We start from the raw sequence: 17,377 nt of genomic DNA, 5'->3' as shown, positions 1-17,377 counted from the left end.
CTCATCTCTTGCCTTGTTTGTTTGTTTTTTACCCCACAGATGCCAAGAAATATTCTGATATTAATATTTGTCTGTTGATTAGAATTATTTGGTTACGTTGTCATTTATGTTTCTCCTGATGAATGTTCCATACCTAGTTTAGGAACTGAAACATGTCGAGCCAACACTCTGGATTGATACCAGAGTGACCAATTTGCTGACACATTTAACCCTAATTAACTTTGGGTGCGTAAAACTGTATATAAAACGTACCGCTTGGTGTTCGGTGTGTTTACTCTTGACACACTGGCAACTAGCTATTGAAAGCTTGTCACGTAACTGTTGTCCATGTCCTTTGTTTGTGGTGTAGATTTTCAAAATGTATGTACATATTGTGGACCGTATGATTTAATTTGTTTTTAAAAATCTGTGATTCATTAAATCTGATATTAATCATTTTTAATTATGACGGGTCCTTGTTGAGATACTCCAATATTATGAGTTCTGTGTACATGTGGCATCTATATTAACTAGCTCTGTCTCCTTTGTAAATAATGGAGCATGACACATGCCATGACCATCTTTGCAACCTTCACATGGCGGTACAGGAGTGCCCCGCCAGACCTGCTGAGGTAGCGGAAACGAGTCTTCAGTAGGCCGAATGCCTGTTCTATGACTACACGGGTACGTGAGTGGGCATGGTTGTAGTCCTCCTCATGCTGGTCCCGTGGGTTCCGGACTGGTGTGAGGAGCCATCTCTTCAGTGGATACCCGGCATCACCTGTATGTGGACAAGAAAGGAATTTTGAGGAATGCCATTGCTACGTACGCACCCCCCCCCCTTCCTGCCAGGTCATTGCCGCATCACATACCCCACATCATCATGCATGAAATGAGACTCACCGAGTAGCCAGGATCTGTTCCCTGCATGTCGCTCCATGTAGCGTGGTATAGTAGAGTTCCTCAAGACCATAGAATCATGGGTTGATCCAGGGAATCTGGCACAACAATGTGTAATGATCCTGTTGGAGTCACACACCATTTGTACATTCAGGGAATGAAATTGTTTTCGGTTGCGGTACTGGGCCTCCATGGCATGTGGGACGACCAATTCCACATGGGTGCAGTCGATGGCACCAATGCAACCCGGTATGCCGGCAAGTGCATGGAATCCCACTTTTGTGTTGGTAATTTCCTGCTCCGAGCGTGGTAGAGAGATGTAGTCGTCTGCGTGCTTCAGGAGGGCATCGAGCACTTGCAATAGTGTCCGTGAGAACAGTGGCTGTGATATGCCATGCAACTGTCCGACTGTGTGCTGGTAGGTGCCTGTGGCCAGGAAGTGTAGTACAGACACCACCTTCAGTAGGGGTGGGATGGCGGTTGGGCTATCTATCATGCTGACAAGGTCAGCCTGTGTCATGTCCACAATGGCGGTTATGGTGTCCCGGTCCAAACGGTAGAGGGTGTGGATCTGCTCATCAGTGAGGTTGAACGGATGTGCTCGGAGGCGTGGGATTGCGGGCTGCCTGAGTGGTGGTAGTGGCTGTGCTGGCGGCCCTTGCTGGCCCTGCCTTGGCCTCCTCCTCCTCCTGCGTCTCCGCCGTGCGGCCGGTTGTAGTTGGTGTTCGTCTTCTTCTTGAAGTTGGAGTACTTGCAGTGCTATCAGGTCCCCCAGGGCCAACATGGCTAGTCCTGCCCGTAGCATTTCGGAGTGGGTGTGGTTGTGGGAGGAGACTGGGTGTGCAATTTATGTGTTTTCAGGCTGTATGGCCTCCACCTGTGGTGATTCATTCCACCTGTGCAAGCTGCACTCCCCTTTGGGCGAGCACGTCCCGCACACAACGCTGCAATTCGACGAATGGCATCTTGCTATTGCAATCATGTATTTGTACCCGATGGCAGTGTAACATTGGTTGATATGTTCATTCGGCTATGGTCCCATTGTTTCACATACAATCTTTGCAGTCGCGAACAGACTTGTGAAGGGTCAGTGGAACGTAGTACTCGAGTAACGGTGGACCCTCATGCAACACTGTACCGAGCTTCACCGACGGGCGGGGCGTTCCATTTGTGAGTGAAGGCAGTTGCCATTTTCACACACAGCCGCACTAGATGGATTAATTTGTGGTTTCAAGCGGCCACAGATGCCTTTTCGACTTGATGTTGCAAATGAGGAATTCGAAGGGCGGCGCTTTCGGTTTTCAGCTAGCGGCGAGGAGATGCCCACAGGTCTGACTGCAAATATAACGTTCTATTGTTCAATGTCCTTGGGACAGGGGCCATGGCGAGGATGCAATGATTGATATGAATAGTATGGGATGCGCAATAGCGACGTGGGCGATGAGGCCGGACGTTCCCAAATACATGTTACTTCACAACACTGGAATAACGGGCTGGGGCACAGTGGATTTTGCAGGCTGCATAACGCACAGACTCAATGGAAATTTCACATGTTATGTGAGTATGGAAACAGGCGTTTTCATTACGGGATGAGGGAATGATGTATGGATGCATGGACAGATGATTTGATACAGACTTTGCCATGTACAGGGCTTCTTGGAATCTATCCGCCTCCCCTGCGCTATGTGATGCAGGGCTGCCATAGTGGGGCCATCGTCTATCTGGCCTTGTTGAGCCCTCCCTGTCTCGACGCGCCTTCAGACACTTGTGTCTATGCACGTTACCAATCCCATCTGATGGATTCTGTTTTAACAGACGCATGCACAGGTACACTCGTTTGTGATAGTGTTTTCACCTCGATATAGATAGTTATGATTCGCAAGTGGTTTTTGGGTGGTGATGATCCTTTGGAGTGGGCTAGCATGCATATGGCTGTGGTTTTGGTGTGATCATTGAAGTGAGTAATTCAAATGTAGTTCTGATGGCCATACTATTCTTTTTCATTTCATTTGGTTGACAGGTATCTCCTCCCCTTTTGCCACTGCCATCTGTATGCCACTCCTGCAGATGGATTTTACTCCCGACACCTGCTGCTTCGTGTTAATCAGTGGAGCAGCATTACGATCTTATGGGACGATCGCCAATGGGCCACATGCCCTTACGCAGTACTAGTGGCTAGGAGCAACATTTCGGCCTTTCAGCTGGACTAGTGCCTCCCTATTGGGACGGCCCTGCGGTTCTAGGCGCTTCCATGTTGCCTTTTCGTACGGGAATGTAGCCCCTGTGTACCATGAAGGAACAGGGCGTCACACAAGAAGTAGCTGGTCATTTATTGCGGATGCAGCCCACAATAATGAAATATATTTTGGAGTTCATGGCCTAATGGCTGTATGGGCTTGGTGAATTTGTTGTGCATTAAATTTCTATTCTGATATGAACCGTGTAGCGTTCTTCTTTGCGAGTGATGTGGCATATTCCTATTTGGGGAGCGATGTATTGTGAGGAGATCTGCATTGGGTTCCAGCTTCGGAGTATAGTTGCGTGGTACTGTGCTGGGCGCGTTTGCCTACGGAGCCCAGTGAGGTCAGGGATAAGGGCTGCCATTATGACTGTTTTGATGATGTCATGCTCAGGGGCGGGGGATTAGCTTTTGTGTTACAGATGCCGGTCAGCCAGTTGGATTGGTGGAATGATGTGATTATCGGAATATTGCTGGTCACAGGTGCCTGTGTTTGCGTGCGTTTCTTGGTGGGAGACTGAGGTCATGTCCATTTGTATAGCTTCTGTATTCGTGCCATCTGTGCCCTGCAGCTCCCATTGGGCCCTCTTGAGATTCATTTGTTCGTTGGCAGGCATGGATGACTAGTACATTTCACTGGTTGCATGTGTGACTTCATTGCACCTACGGGGGGTTGTACAATGTGGCCAGGGAGCGGTGTACAAGCACTCAGTAGGGCCGTTTACGGTTGGTTCGCGATGCCGTACTTCTCACCATGGCGGAATGGTACTTTCCGCCGTGCTTGATGGCGTTAGGTGCATGTCCGCTAGGGTCGGAATTCGCGTACCGTTGCGCCATGGTGGTAATTACGGTTTGGCATGGCGCGCGCGCGCGTACTTGGTGCAGTTAGCGTTGGCGTTCACTACGGTGTCGCTAATGGCATCGTACTTTGCGGTGATGGGTCATGATCGCACCGAGCGCTATTCGATGGCGGTATTGCATTTCCGCCATCGTTTTTCGATTTCCGCCAGGGTCGTAATGAGGCCCTATGTGTATTCTTATAACCCCTACCCTACTTTTAATGTTTTGAATGCTCCCCCTTCCCTTTTTCCCTCCATTCTCTGTTTGTCCTTGGTTTGTCTACCCCTTGTTCTTCCAATCATTATCATCACATGCTGATTAGATCATCAATCTTTTTGACCACTATATTTATACTACATTGTTATAACACTCATTACTGAGGGTTTCATCTAACATTATCACTATGTATTCGTCTTTCCAGCACTTTTGTTTATAAAATACCTATTGATAGATTGATCTAATCATTTATTTTATTGTTATTACTATTGAATAATCAATACAAATCATTAAACCAAAACAAAACCTCAATACATCATGGACCAATAGACCCATGAATAACCCAAAACTAAACAGTTTTACTGTGAGCATTCAGGTCTTCTGCGCTAGGTAGGTCTGAGGTAAATTGATTCAACCTTCTAGTTGCTGATTGTTTGAGTTTTGGAGGTAAACACTGTACTAGTAAAGGTGTCTAATATGTGTTGGTATGTGTGTTTATTCTGTGCTCTGAAATTGTATAGGTTGATATAAAAGTGATTTCATGACAGACATTTTGGGAAGCAGTACATTCCAATCTACAATAAATTATACACTATGTTGTGAGGCCACTTTATTAGATTGGGCAATTTTGTCTCTTTCTATGTGTGTGCTTTGAAGGAACTGTTAACACGATCCATATTGTGCTTGCATTTCACTGTGCTATTGACATTGAACCAGTAAACAGCTATCCCACAGTTGCTTGTTATTGAAGAAATGTTTTCAACAACAGAAACCTTTACAATTTCCATCCAGAAATTCACCTGGAGAGTGGTCTTTATTGGAAAATATGTGTTGTTGTTTGTATAGAAGAAAGATGATGTAGTTCATTATACTACAGACATATAACATGAAATGTAATATGCCCTTTTTAAAATGACTGTGAAATTGTGATATAAGTAATTAAGGAACAGATATTGGTTTAAAATCTTTCTTTGGATGTTTGTGCCGATGTATGCTGTTCATTGTTAAAGCATGCACATATTATTTCTTTTGAAATATTACTGGAAGTCTTTGAATATTTCTTCTTCAAATATAATGGAAGAATGTTGTAAACATGATGAAACCATTGGTATTGTGCTAACAGAATAAAATGTTTAAAGACGCAGAAAACAGTATTCTATTTTATTACAATTCCCCTTTTAAAAGTAAAAACGAAGGGGCAGCAATGATGTACAATGCAGTTTCTTTTTGTTTCAATTTTGGATTTATTTTAAAGTTATATTTGGCACAACATAATGTTGGTTTCAATCAGATTTCATTGAATAAAGTGAACTGTATTTTGTGGTTTGAAAGATGTCCTTTTGAACCTATATAAATGCAAATTCATTTTCTATATGTGTGCACTATATAATTAAGTATATTAGAAATGTCCTTTATTCAAACATTGTGTTCGTTATTCATTCTAACCATTATATTTTTCTTTTGTCACCATGTATCTTTCAGTGTAGTAACAGTCGCTTTTATTTTGAACAGTTTCTCTTTTTCTCCCTAGTACTACTTTAGCTGTTGAGGATAACACTATACATTCACAAATTCTAGCAGAGGTTAGTAATTTACTTTATCAGTAATTGAGAACATGTTTTTATTAATAATAGAACATCTCTCTACAACTATACTACATGTCACAGGTTGTTTATGGATTTCTTTTATAGCCACACAAGCCAGCAGTGGTTAGTGTTGTGCTTTGTTTGTAATCTGATCTATAGTTTCTTATGATTTAATTTCTCTCCCTTACTGAACTGTAGAATTATTATTTTCCTTTGTTTAATGAAATATACTGGAAAGTAAAGAGCTATAACACTGATTAATTACTAAATTAGTGGTATGTTAAATAGATGGTATAATGCTCAGTTGCAGTGCAAGTGTTTCTATGCAAGCTTATTTAGAAAGTGGTCACTTCAGGTTTAGTAGAGCCTATATCAGTGAAATGTATTCAGCCTATGGCCCTCACCATTCATATGGTGTTTAGACGGAAAATGAATACATCCTCTCATCCATTAACAGCATCTATAACCTGCAACACCCGTCATCTCCTTTCCTGCTTTGCATCAAGGCTAAGTGGGTGTTTAAGCAATTGAAAATCCAGAGAGTTTCAATGAACAAATGAATATCCTACATTAGCTATCACACAAGTAGCTGTCTGGATAAAGAGACCAGTACTGTCTTTACAACCAATACAGACATAAGGCTTTCTTGAATTCACTGAAATTATTAGTTCTGATACTGAGGCAAATATGTAGATGGATATAGGAAAAATGATTAATGTAGGTTTATATTTGCCCAACCTGTTATCATTCTTACTAGAAATGCCCTATCTGCTCGAATAAGCCAATAGTTTCAGAGGTATTGGAAATTGTAATGGCTACTAACACTTTATACAACAGTAGATGTGTAACTGCATCTTTCTGCTTTAAAGGTCTTTATGATGACGATATGTGCATGAGGTTCACTCTGTGGCTATACCTTTTATGAGCGATTCTAAGCCTGTAATGGAGCTGGTTTGTTTGTCCTTGAAGATTATCTCTCATTTTAGCCAGGCTTATCACACCGAAAATGTAATGCACCCACTGGAGGTGTGCTGAAAGTTACTTTGCATAACAGGAAGAGGTCAAGAGTACCTCATTCAAACTTGCCTTTATCACAGATTAGTACAATATTCACATCACACTTCCGCAGAAAGCAATTTCAACACTTCCTCTTTGATTCCTGATTGCTAATGCCTGCTGTACACTGCAATCTTTTTTTAGTACTCGCTTGTGTTCAAACTGCCCAACATGGTGAGGATAACTTTTCATGCTTTCATGCTAATAATTGCCTAGTGACAGGTAATTCTGAATATTTGCTGTCTTTCTTTAAGGAATCATGTTTTAAAGTAAATGCTTTTAATTCACATATCCTGAGGGAAGAGAAGCATCAAAATGTTCACAAAAAAGAGGCATCAGCATATGTCTAATTACACCTTTCGTCTTGGCAGTCCTTCACTTGTTTCTTACAAGAAACATCACTTCCCCTAACCTCTTTCCACTCACACTCCAAAGAAACAAAAGAAAAAGGACAGTTAATGTAATAGTTTTCTCCTAACAACAATATAAATGTTTTAGAACTTCACAATCACAAAAAATACAGTTTGATATAGCTGACAGCTGTTATAATTTATTAACGTTTCAAGAATAAATGACATGACCATTTGTATATTTTAAATGTAAGGAATATCATAATCCGTATATCTGAAGTATATTGGCCACAGTATGATAATTCTATGGGCCTCATTCTGAGTACAGAGCTACCCCCATACCGGGTACCAGGTCCAGGTTCCTTGAATGGTGAAATACCGGGCCATTCTGACCTTAGAGGGCCCGGTATTTCCCCATTCAAGGAACCCAGACCCGATACATCCCCATTCCCATCTGAGTACCTATAGGGCTCAGATGGGAAAGGGGAGGGTGCTAACAATGGGCCCGTTAATGACAGGCCCATTGTTAGCATCCTGGTCTGCTCGCTACCAGGCGTCCTTAGCGAGTCCCGCGAGCAGACCTAGTACTGAGGCGGTAAGGGGTTAACGGCGCCGGAAGCTCTACCGGTGCTGTTAACTCCCTACCGCGAGGGTCGTAATGAGGCTCTATGAGTTTTTTAACAGAATAATACACGTTAATAATGTGATAAAATTGTGATATTATGTGAGAAGTTAAAAGATTCTTAGATTTTTCTTGTACATCCCTCTATCAATTGTAACAACACTTCCTATGAAGTTTCTGAACATTTCTAGATGGAAATAAACATAATACAGGGTTGCTGAAGCCGTATAACTACAAATAAAAAGGGTAGAAAATGTATCAATATGTGAGTCTGAAATTACTAAAAACTCACATTTCTATGTTGTAGCAGGTTCTTCAACTACTTTACGCCTTGGGCTATTATGGTAATGAAGGATTGAGGAGCTCTACAGAGAGGCTTAGGTAGAATGTATATTTCTTTAAATGATGAGTAATATGATGGATGTTACACTTAACTCATGGAAATGTATTTCATTTAGCATCGTGAGTTGTCAACCGAGGCAGCAATAACAATAAACACTGATTTCCTAGCCTGTAGCATATGGTAGTTTGAACTTTTTTATTTGAGCCAAGCTGCATATTGTTGGCATCTCGTATATTATAAGCAACTGTTGTTTGTTTCCTTTTCTAATACTTCATCCACATGATTTGTAAGTGGATAAGATGTGTGAGGAATCTGAGGGTGTCCTCAGTTCTTTCCCCCAAAATATCCTCCCCCTACTTGGCCAGGGAAAGGCTGTTGCATTCGGATCTTGACCCTGGTGGTGGATATGCGAGGGAGGATCACCTGGAAGGAGGAGACTTGGGGAGTGGGGATGTGGGGATGAGGTACCTTGGGTGAGACACGGTATACCCCATTTCCCTTCCACCAAGAATCAAATATTCCCCAGACTTTCATGGGATAATTCCATTCCCTTCCCTATTGTATTAGAAAGCCATCTCCCAAGGTATATCACTATGGTACTGAGACTAGGAAGAGACCACATAGGAACTGACATTCATCCTTTATTAACTCAGGCATTCAAACACATCACTCTGGTACTGGGACGAGGAAGAGGGATGCCGAATACCGAGACCATTGTGAAATCAATGGGAATAGACTGAACCTGAAGCCAGAGGGGCGGTATGAATGGCCCGCTCAAGTGAGGCTAAGGAGCTTGCAGTGGAGAGCGAGTTAGCCTCTGTAATGCTTGCATACGGAGAAGCCGGAGGTGAAGGCAGGGAGACACGTGTCCGAAGCGCTGAGGTGCTGCAGAGTCGTTGCAGCGGAAGCCGACTGTGGCTGACATTTTTTAAGGTCTCCGGTGGCAGGGTCAGGTAGCAGACCTACTGGAGTCAAGAGGAGAGCAAGGGAGATGGATTTACCGAGCTGGGAAAAGCAGCAGCCATGGAGAACTGCCCAGCGCAGAGAAGGGCACACGAAGAAAGCATACCCAGTGAGTCAAGTGAGGCTGAATGACTCTGGGATGATGTGGTGTGAGCCGCGTGGTGAAGGAAGGTTGGAGCGCTTGCAAGTCAGTGGGCGACAGCGGAGGCAATGTGATTACCAGTTCAGAAAAGTCAAATACGGATGTTTGATGACTACGGCAACGTGAAGTTTGTTGAACGGAGCGGATTGAGAATACCGAATTGTAGTGGCATTGAGAAGGCCACCGAAGGGCCCGAATAGCAGGAAACTTGAATGATAAGCCTGTGAGCATGGTGCAAATTCCCAGCAGGAGAGTGAACTGGGAATTTGCAGTTACGTTGTTTTGGATATGAATGAACTGCAATTTTGAATACCGAACCAAAACAATATAATAATGAGGGAATGCCTCATAAGTGGAAAACAGAGACAAGCATTCCATGATACAAAGGAACTGTGAATCATGGAAACTAAAGAAAGCAAGCCTTGGTAATGAATATGAAGCACTATGAATTGTGCAATGTGAGAAAAAGCAAGCATTGGCAAGAGCCAGAAAGAAAAGAGGAACTGTATAAGTTGAAAGTTGAAACTGTGGCAACACTACGAGACAGGGTAATACAAATCCAACAAGTGAATGGGTGCAAAACAAGTGTAAAAGGACTGCAATAATATAAGTCCAATACTACTGTTGACCTGAATCAGTGGTTGTGTAACTGTGGAAAAGAAGCCCAACATGTGTGTCGGTTGCATGACCTGTAATGAGTGGACCATTTGGTCGACAACTGCGCCTAGACCCAATACACTGCACTAAAGAGAAGCCATTGGGCATCATTAGGAGTTTGGAGGTAGCCATGGTGTTCTTACCGGCATGGCTACCCCCAAACCGGGTACGTCCCCATTCCCATTTGAGCACCGATAGGGCTCAATGGGAATGGGGAGGATGATAACAACGGGCCCGTTAATGACGGCCCGTTGTTAGCATCCTGTACTGCTAGCGGGTCCCGCTCTGCACGTCTTATCTGGCCAGGCGTCCAGAGCTGGACCTGCTGCAGACCTCGTAATGTGGTGGCCCGGAATGAACAATGGCGCCCCCTTACGGCACCGTTCATTCCACAGCCGCCAGCCTCCTAATGATGCCCATTGACTCATTCATAAATGTATGGTTGAATATCCAATTTAAAGAGTTGAACATTATGACATTGATGAAAGAGCCGGAAAGCCTGAAGGCTGGGAAAAATCCGGAGGAATTGTGTTTTTGTGAAACCAGTGAGAAACTTGAAAGCTTGGGTAAGGGATCCCCTTGTGATTAAGAGTGAACTATTTAGAATCCAGAGGAAGGGAGAACCCCTTTCCAACCTAGAGCTCGAAGAAGTTCTGAACTTTTGTTTGAACACTTTTTCATTTGATTCTGACATCCCTGCACAGTTTCAACAAATAGATGTGAGGTAAAGTAAAGGTTTTGGACAAAGACAGACATTTACTTTGGACTTCCTGACACAGACTATAATTGGTTTTAGTTGGCTAGGGAAATCCCACCTTAGCATAAGGCAAGATAGGCCTTTCCCAACCTTTCATTGATTTTAAATAAAAGTTTGTAGCCCAAACTTTCCTCAGTTGTCTGTGTCTATTTCCTGATACCTTCACAGATGTTGCAATCTTATGTCTTACTACCTGCTGTTACAACACTATCCCATCTCCTTTCTTCCCCATTTGATGTCAGTGCACTGTGATGAATCCAAAGTATTTGTCCCTTCTCCACAGGGGGGAGGGACACACTTCGAGGTTAGGGAGGTGCAGCCGCTCAGCAAGGCCCTCCTCACGGGCCTGGGAAAGTGGGACCTCACAGGGAGTGACTCCCCTCTTGGGGACAAAGACTCCCATTTTGATAAGGAATTTCCAGTCTGGAATACATTGGCTGCATGCATGAGAATTGGAAAGAGTTTTCTTCTAACTCTTTGTCTCCAGCTAATGCTGGATCTCACTTAAACTCCACAGTCAAAGAAAAGCAACACAACCCTTTTAGATGTGATACTATTTTGGTTTCATCGAATAGTGACACTTCTTCCAACTCTTTGGCTCCAGGTAATGCTGGATCTCGTCTGAGCACCACAGTCAAAGAAGATGTACACACCCCTTTTGTTTTGGATGACGTACATAAAACCAAGAGGAACTTTGAATCAAAAAGAGTGACAACTATGCAGAGGCCAGTCTCTGAGGTGAAGATGTCCTGGAAGGGCATAGCCAAGTTAGACCGTGGAGCCATCAGTGCATGGAGAGCGAGCAAATCGCTATGGATGCTGGAAGGCTGGCATCATTATGACCGACTGTGGGATGTCTTCACCCACGCATCCAAGCCCTACATCGCTGGCAGCAGAAACATTAGAGTGGCCACCGGAAAGCATGCTGCTCGCCAAAAATCATCCAAAAATGCGCAGTAAAAATCTGAAAGATAGGCTGTCATCTACTTTTGCCATGTCAGTGAGCACAGGAAATCACTGCCTAAAACCACCATCGGGATACCCACACAGTAGCCTGAAAACAATTGGAAAAAGCAATGCTGATTGCAAAGGAATACAGATCTGTTCAAAAATCCGTTTTATTGGGTGTCAAAAATTGCTAAAATCATGGCTCACAAAACCACCAAAAAGATCCAACCTTCTTAGGGGTGTTCCAAATTACTCTACTTCAAGAATCCACATCAGTACACTATTAGCAAGAATCCTATGCCATCAAAGTAAAATCCCCTTTTAAAAAATAGACAGCTGTCAAAAATGGGTGCAGTACCGTTGCTCACCTCCGACAGGCGCTGGCGATCTAAATTCTGACAGGAGAGCTGTATTTCAGAAGCTAAATATGCCAAGCAAGAGAATTCCATCAAACTGCCATATAGATGCCACCCGGTGATTTCATGTTGAAAAAGACTTGGTTTAAGGAGATATTGCTTATTTTAAAGTTTACAATGTTATATTTGTTTTTATAAGGAACTAAGTTGCAAGTGACTAGAAGGCAGCCTGATGCAGTTCAGACTTCAAAAGGTTTGCTTTCCCATGAGAACTCTTCACACCTCAGGCCTATAGACCAGAAGGCAGGATATCACAGGGTCCTGTTGATTAAGAGGGAGGAGATTTTCCCTGCAGCCTGGAGGAAGGAACAATGGGGGCTTTGGGACTGAATAGAATATGCTGATTTTGGGTGTGCCTGAACAACACTGATCTGGGAGAAACAAGACATGTGACCTCTGAGGCAGCCAAGCTTCTGGGTGCGGAGACAAACCACTGTGTGTATTCAATTTAGAGCAAATATATGTTTTATAAAATTGCAATTTACAAAGTGTTCCAAGCTGACAGAAATGTACAACTTGGAGATTCTTAATATGAAAAATTCACTCACAGTTTGAGACTAAGCTGAAATCCATACGATGTTCTGAGACCAAACCTTGTAATTATTAATATTGTAGCTGCTGTGTTTATAGTAGAAACATAATAACTTAGAGTAATATGCTCAGAGAGGGTGTGTAGGTCTGTGTAAAATTGGGTGCAAGTCCAATATTGCAAAACCCACCAAAATCGCGAATCAGTTGTCATTTTCGAAGTAAACCTCTTAGGAAAATCATTGTTGGAACAGATTGTACTTTAACTAATTTGTGATGTACACATGTATTCTCAACAACTTGTGTATCTGGGAAACATATTTTGTTATGAAAAATTGATTTCTAAGTAAAAGCAAAGGGGAGTTTCTTTACTAGATTGTAAAATGGCAGCATCACTCTGACTCATTCTGACTCACTACTCCTTTCTCCAGTCAGGTCACAGGGAATCCTCTAACCTATCAAATCATTAGTGGGGTGGGCATGAAGAGTCAGCCTCCACACCCACTTTGAAAACACATAAAAAGAGACTGCTTTGGACAGGCAGGGGACACTCACTTTCCACTTCAACTGATTTCTTGTGCAGCACTCTGCCGGACCGGATCCTGACAATATCCAGAAGAACTTCGACTCTGGATAGATCCAGAACCAAGCTCTAGAACCCAAACTCTAGAACATGAAGCAGAGTCCTAACCCAAAAGCTAAACTCTTCTCAGCAGGCCTCAGAATCCAGCAACCTAACCAAACTATTCAACAGCCTTGCCTTGCTGTTCACTTCTAGCCCAGAACCCTGTGTCCCGTGTGACAAGGTCCATTCTATTCCAAAACTAGGAGTGAGTATCCAGTCTAGAACTGTACAGAACCAATCTCTTAGTCTAAAGTAATCTTATCCCATCCCTTTCAACCTGTCCAAAACTGCATTCAGAATTTTGTGTCCATCCTGTGATTTCAAATCTGTAAAAGCGTCATCTGTCATTCTGAAATCTTGACTTTATTTTTGAAAATCTACCTCCCCAAAACGTCTGTATCTTTTGAACCGCACGTCCTAGAAGCGAAATTTAACTGTCATTTTAAAGCTAAGATCCTAATCTTTTCCTTATAGTTTTTCTGTAATAGCAATTTACGCACGCAGAAAAAGTGCAGCGAATTGCAATTTAGCTCCATTTCATTTTATGTCAAAATAGCTGTCTTTTGCTTGCAACTGCTGACTTTTGTTTTCAATCTGATAATCATTCATGAATCATTGCTAGTGTTGACGTGTACCAATCTAAAGTAACTTTCACCTACCCTGAATCTCATTTAGTGAATTAAAATCATTTTTAGCATATTTTTCACTTCATTGCAATCACATCTAAAAGGACTTTGCCTGCTTTAAATCATACCTGTTCTCTCTAAGCGTGCTGGGGGGAAATGGAATTGAACTGCATTATTAATTGTATTCTTGAAACCTGTGTGTCCTCATTTCCATCTCTTCCTATTGCATAAGGGGGGAGTGAGTTGTCACAAGGGAAAAAGTGATCATATTATCTCTTGTTGAAATCATAGCAAGTTTCTTTCTGTGTTGCATTCTTTCCCACCTTGCATTTTCTTGAAACCATATAAAGTATTCTCTGCTACCTTATCCTTTCTATACCAACTCCTCATTGATTAAAGAGAGTGTGCTATTGTAATATTACCCATTGTTGACCACTGTCATATTCATAAGTGTGCTATCAGATATTATTTTGTTCATAAAAGTGATATATATATTTATATATATATATATTGTTTAACTTTTCCAATAAACTTTTTAATTTGCAAAACAAACCTACTTCTTGGCTCAGTGAGGTTAGGGGGATTCAAAGAGAGGGGTGTTATATAAAGGTTCATCATCCAGATTTAAGAACTTTGACATAAAAATATATATAAATAAGGGCTTCCATTGGGCATCCCAGACTAGGCATTGACTTAGTTGGAGTGCTGGATTGAAGTCACTTACAGGGTGGGGGCTCGTCCAGGACTTCTGGATTGGATCTACCACTTGGGCCGCTTAATACAGTGTGCTAACTGATAGGATACATAAATCCTGTTGGATCACCACGCTGTGTTACGCTGTAAAAGCACCCCTCAAAAGGGAACACTCTCAGGAAACGGTCTGTTTTGCAAAATAAAATGCTAAACTATTGTAAATCAGGAAGGAAATCGATTTCCAGAATGACGACACTGGTAGACATCAAGATAGCGAGAGAGCACCTCTTACATAAGCTATTTGTGAGAGGTGAGTGGACTCAGCAGGACCAGAATATGTGGTTGCAGGCAATCACACAACAGGTCACTGCAACTGGGTTAGATATCTGTAGAGATCAGGGCCCCTTACACATGGCCCTGAGTGAACTATACATGGCCCCTAAGGCCAAAGATGAGCACGACAAGATTGTCAGGATAGTGGCATATTTATATTTATATATGGGAGCCATACAGGACAAATGTGCTGAAGGCCAAGATCTGGCAAATAGGTGATTTATTGCATTAGAGAAGGCCCAATCTGACCTGGACTCTTCTGAGCAGAGGCTGCAGAGGAGCCAGGAGTCAGAAAATGATAGTAGGCAGTATATCATTAAAATAAAAGAGGATATGGGTATCCTGCAACAGGAAAAGGCAGAACAGGATACCAGAATTCTGGCCTTGCAGAAGGAGTACCAAGAAGGTTTGGACTCCCTACTGCAGAGCCAGAAAAAGCTGGAGCAACAACTGGACTTCAACAGGTCATGCACAGAGCAGGTAGTGACCCTGCAAAGCCACCTAGATAGGGTGAAGGCAGAGAGCAACAAGTTATTTCTGAAAGACCTGGACACCCAGACAGAATTTGAGGAAGAGCGCCAGAAAGCTGGTGCCCTTCAAAGGCAAAGGGATGACCTGGCGGCACAGATGCAGGCTCTGACTCAGGAAAGGGACACCTTAGGCCAGGAAGTCTGCCACTTAAAAAGGAAAATGGAAGAAAATCACCTGGCCCTCCAAAAAGAGCATCAGAACTTGTTAGAGCACATCAGGAGGGTGGAAGATGCTCTGGAAAGAAAGGAGCAGGCCAGTAGGGACGGTACCCAGGAGGTAACCCTCCTGCAGCAAAGACTGGCCCAGTACTCCAGGACAAACCAGGAAGCACAGAGACCGAATGAGGCTCTCTGTCAGCACAATGATAGGCTCCAGTGACAGGTAGCCATGCAGACTGACCTGATAGAGTCTAGTAAGGCCTTGATTTAGGAACTGAAAGCACAGGTTCTTGCATGGCAACAGGGAGCAGCGGCTGATAGAGATGAGGTTCGCTGGGAAAGGGAAACACCTGAGCATAACCTCAGGAGCCCTAGTACCAGAGGCCTTCATCACTCGCAGTCCCTGGATGCTGCCACCCCCATGTCCCCTGGCGCACATGAGCCCAGGGCCACGGGGATGGCAGATTACAATCCTGCCAAAAGTATGGGGCTCATGGGCCAGTACCTCCCAGGAATGGATGGGCAGGCATCCGGGTATGGGCACCCAAGTAATGTGCAATTTAGTGGGGAACCCTGGGAGAGTAGGCCCACTAAGGGCATCCTAAAAACCTCTGCCCAGTTAGGTCAGTGGGGGGGGTACTCATCAAATCCTGGTAGCGAGGAGGAATCTGAAGACTCCTCTGAACGTCACAGGACACAGGAGACCAGTTCCCCACATTCTGCTAGCCATTCCCATGCTTGCAGAATCCAGGAAAACCTGGAAGATCAGACGGGCACCTCTGGGAGCAGGGCTTCTGAGTCAGAGGATGAATGGACCAGGGTTACCCGAACCAAGAAGGCCAATAAGGCAAAAAAGGGCCTTGCTTAAGGACCCCTTAAAACAAATTAAGGCAATAAGGAGTGTCATCACCCCTTATCACAAGAACGCCAAGGATTCTGTTTGGGAACACTTGGAGCTCTTTGAGCAAATGATGGAGACTTTCCATTTGAAAGACAGCAGTAGCGGCATCCAGTATGTAAAATGGACATTCTCCCCAGAATACTCCAGTTTCTTTGTGGGGCTGGAGGACCAAAACCATTCAAGATGGTCCACATATAGAGCGGCCATCTTAAAGCACTTTTCTGTTCATAGGAATCCCCAAGAGGCTCGCAAGGCAGCCTACAATTTACAATGTGGGGAGGATCAGGCCCCACAGGAATTTGTGCAGGAGCTAAAGCATGTCTTTGCGCAGACTACTAGAAGGGTGCGCACAGACAGTAAAGAATTTGTAAATACGTTCTTCCATTCCTTACCCAAATACATCATGACCCAGCTAGTGAGAGATTTTCATGAGAAAAAGTCACTAGACTGGGTCATTGAACAGGCCACCCAAATCTATGAGGTGCAGAAACCCAATGAAAACAAAAATAATGCTCAGAAGAGCCCCAAACCAACCAGCACCCCTGCCACCGCTAAGGTGGCAGAGGTAAAGGTTGCCCCCATGTTAATTTTGGAGATGCAGGGGCCTAAAAACTTGCCTGCGCAGAATAATTCCAAGCTCAGAAGGCCCTCGGGCCAGTCACAGACAGGGAGTCAAGGAGGTAGTCCCACAAATGATGTCCCTCACTCCCCTGACTATGTAAATCCCTGCTACAAGGGAAACTGACCCATCCTGGGTTATGTGTGGACTCCTCCAGCCCAAGGGGGGGAATCCAGCCAAGCACCTAACCCAGGGAACTTCCCTCCTAACTTCCCCCAGGAGGGCAGAAATTCACCAAACCCTGGGCAGAACTTTTTCCCCAGGTATCCACCCAATTTCCAACCCCAAAATCATCCATCCTTCTTTCCCCACTTCCCTGAGCCCAGACTACTTAATCCGGGAGAGGGGA

At 43.7% G+C, this 17,377-nt stretch overlaps 1 long non-coding RNA gene across 1 annotated transcript in view; it reads left to right on the top strand.

The window, feature by feature from the left end:
- Positions 1 to 17,377, top strand: part of LOC138510431 (uncharacterized) — a 128,290-nt gene that overhangs the window by 87,391 nt on the left and 23,522 nt on the right. The window contains exon 2 of the long non-coding RNA XR_011280388.1: positions 5,706 to 5,757. This is a non-coding gene — a long non-coding RNA (uncharacterized lncRNA). The remainder of the gene's footprint in view (positions 1 to 5,705; positions 5,758 to 17,377) is intronic.

The sequence above is a fragment of the Ambystoma mexicanum genome, chromosome 6p (assembly GCF_040938575.1).
Source record: "Ambystoma mexicanum isolate Mex_15411 chromosome 6p, UKY_AmexF1_1, whole genome shotgun sequence".
In the NCBI taxonomy this organism is placed as follows: Eukaryota; Metazoa; Chordata; class Amphibia; order Caudata; family Ambystomatidae; genus Ambystoma; species Ambystoma mexicanum.
This window is presented reverse-complemented; position numbering and strand designations above follow the sequence as displayed.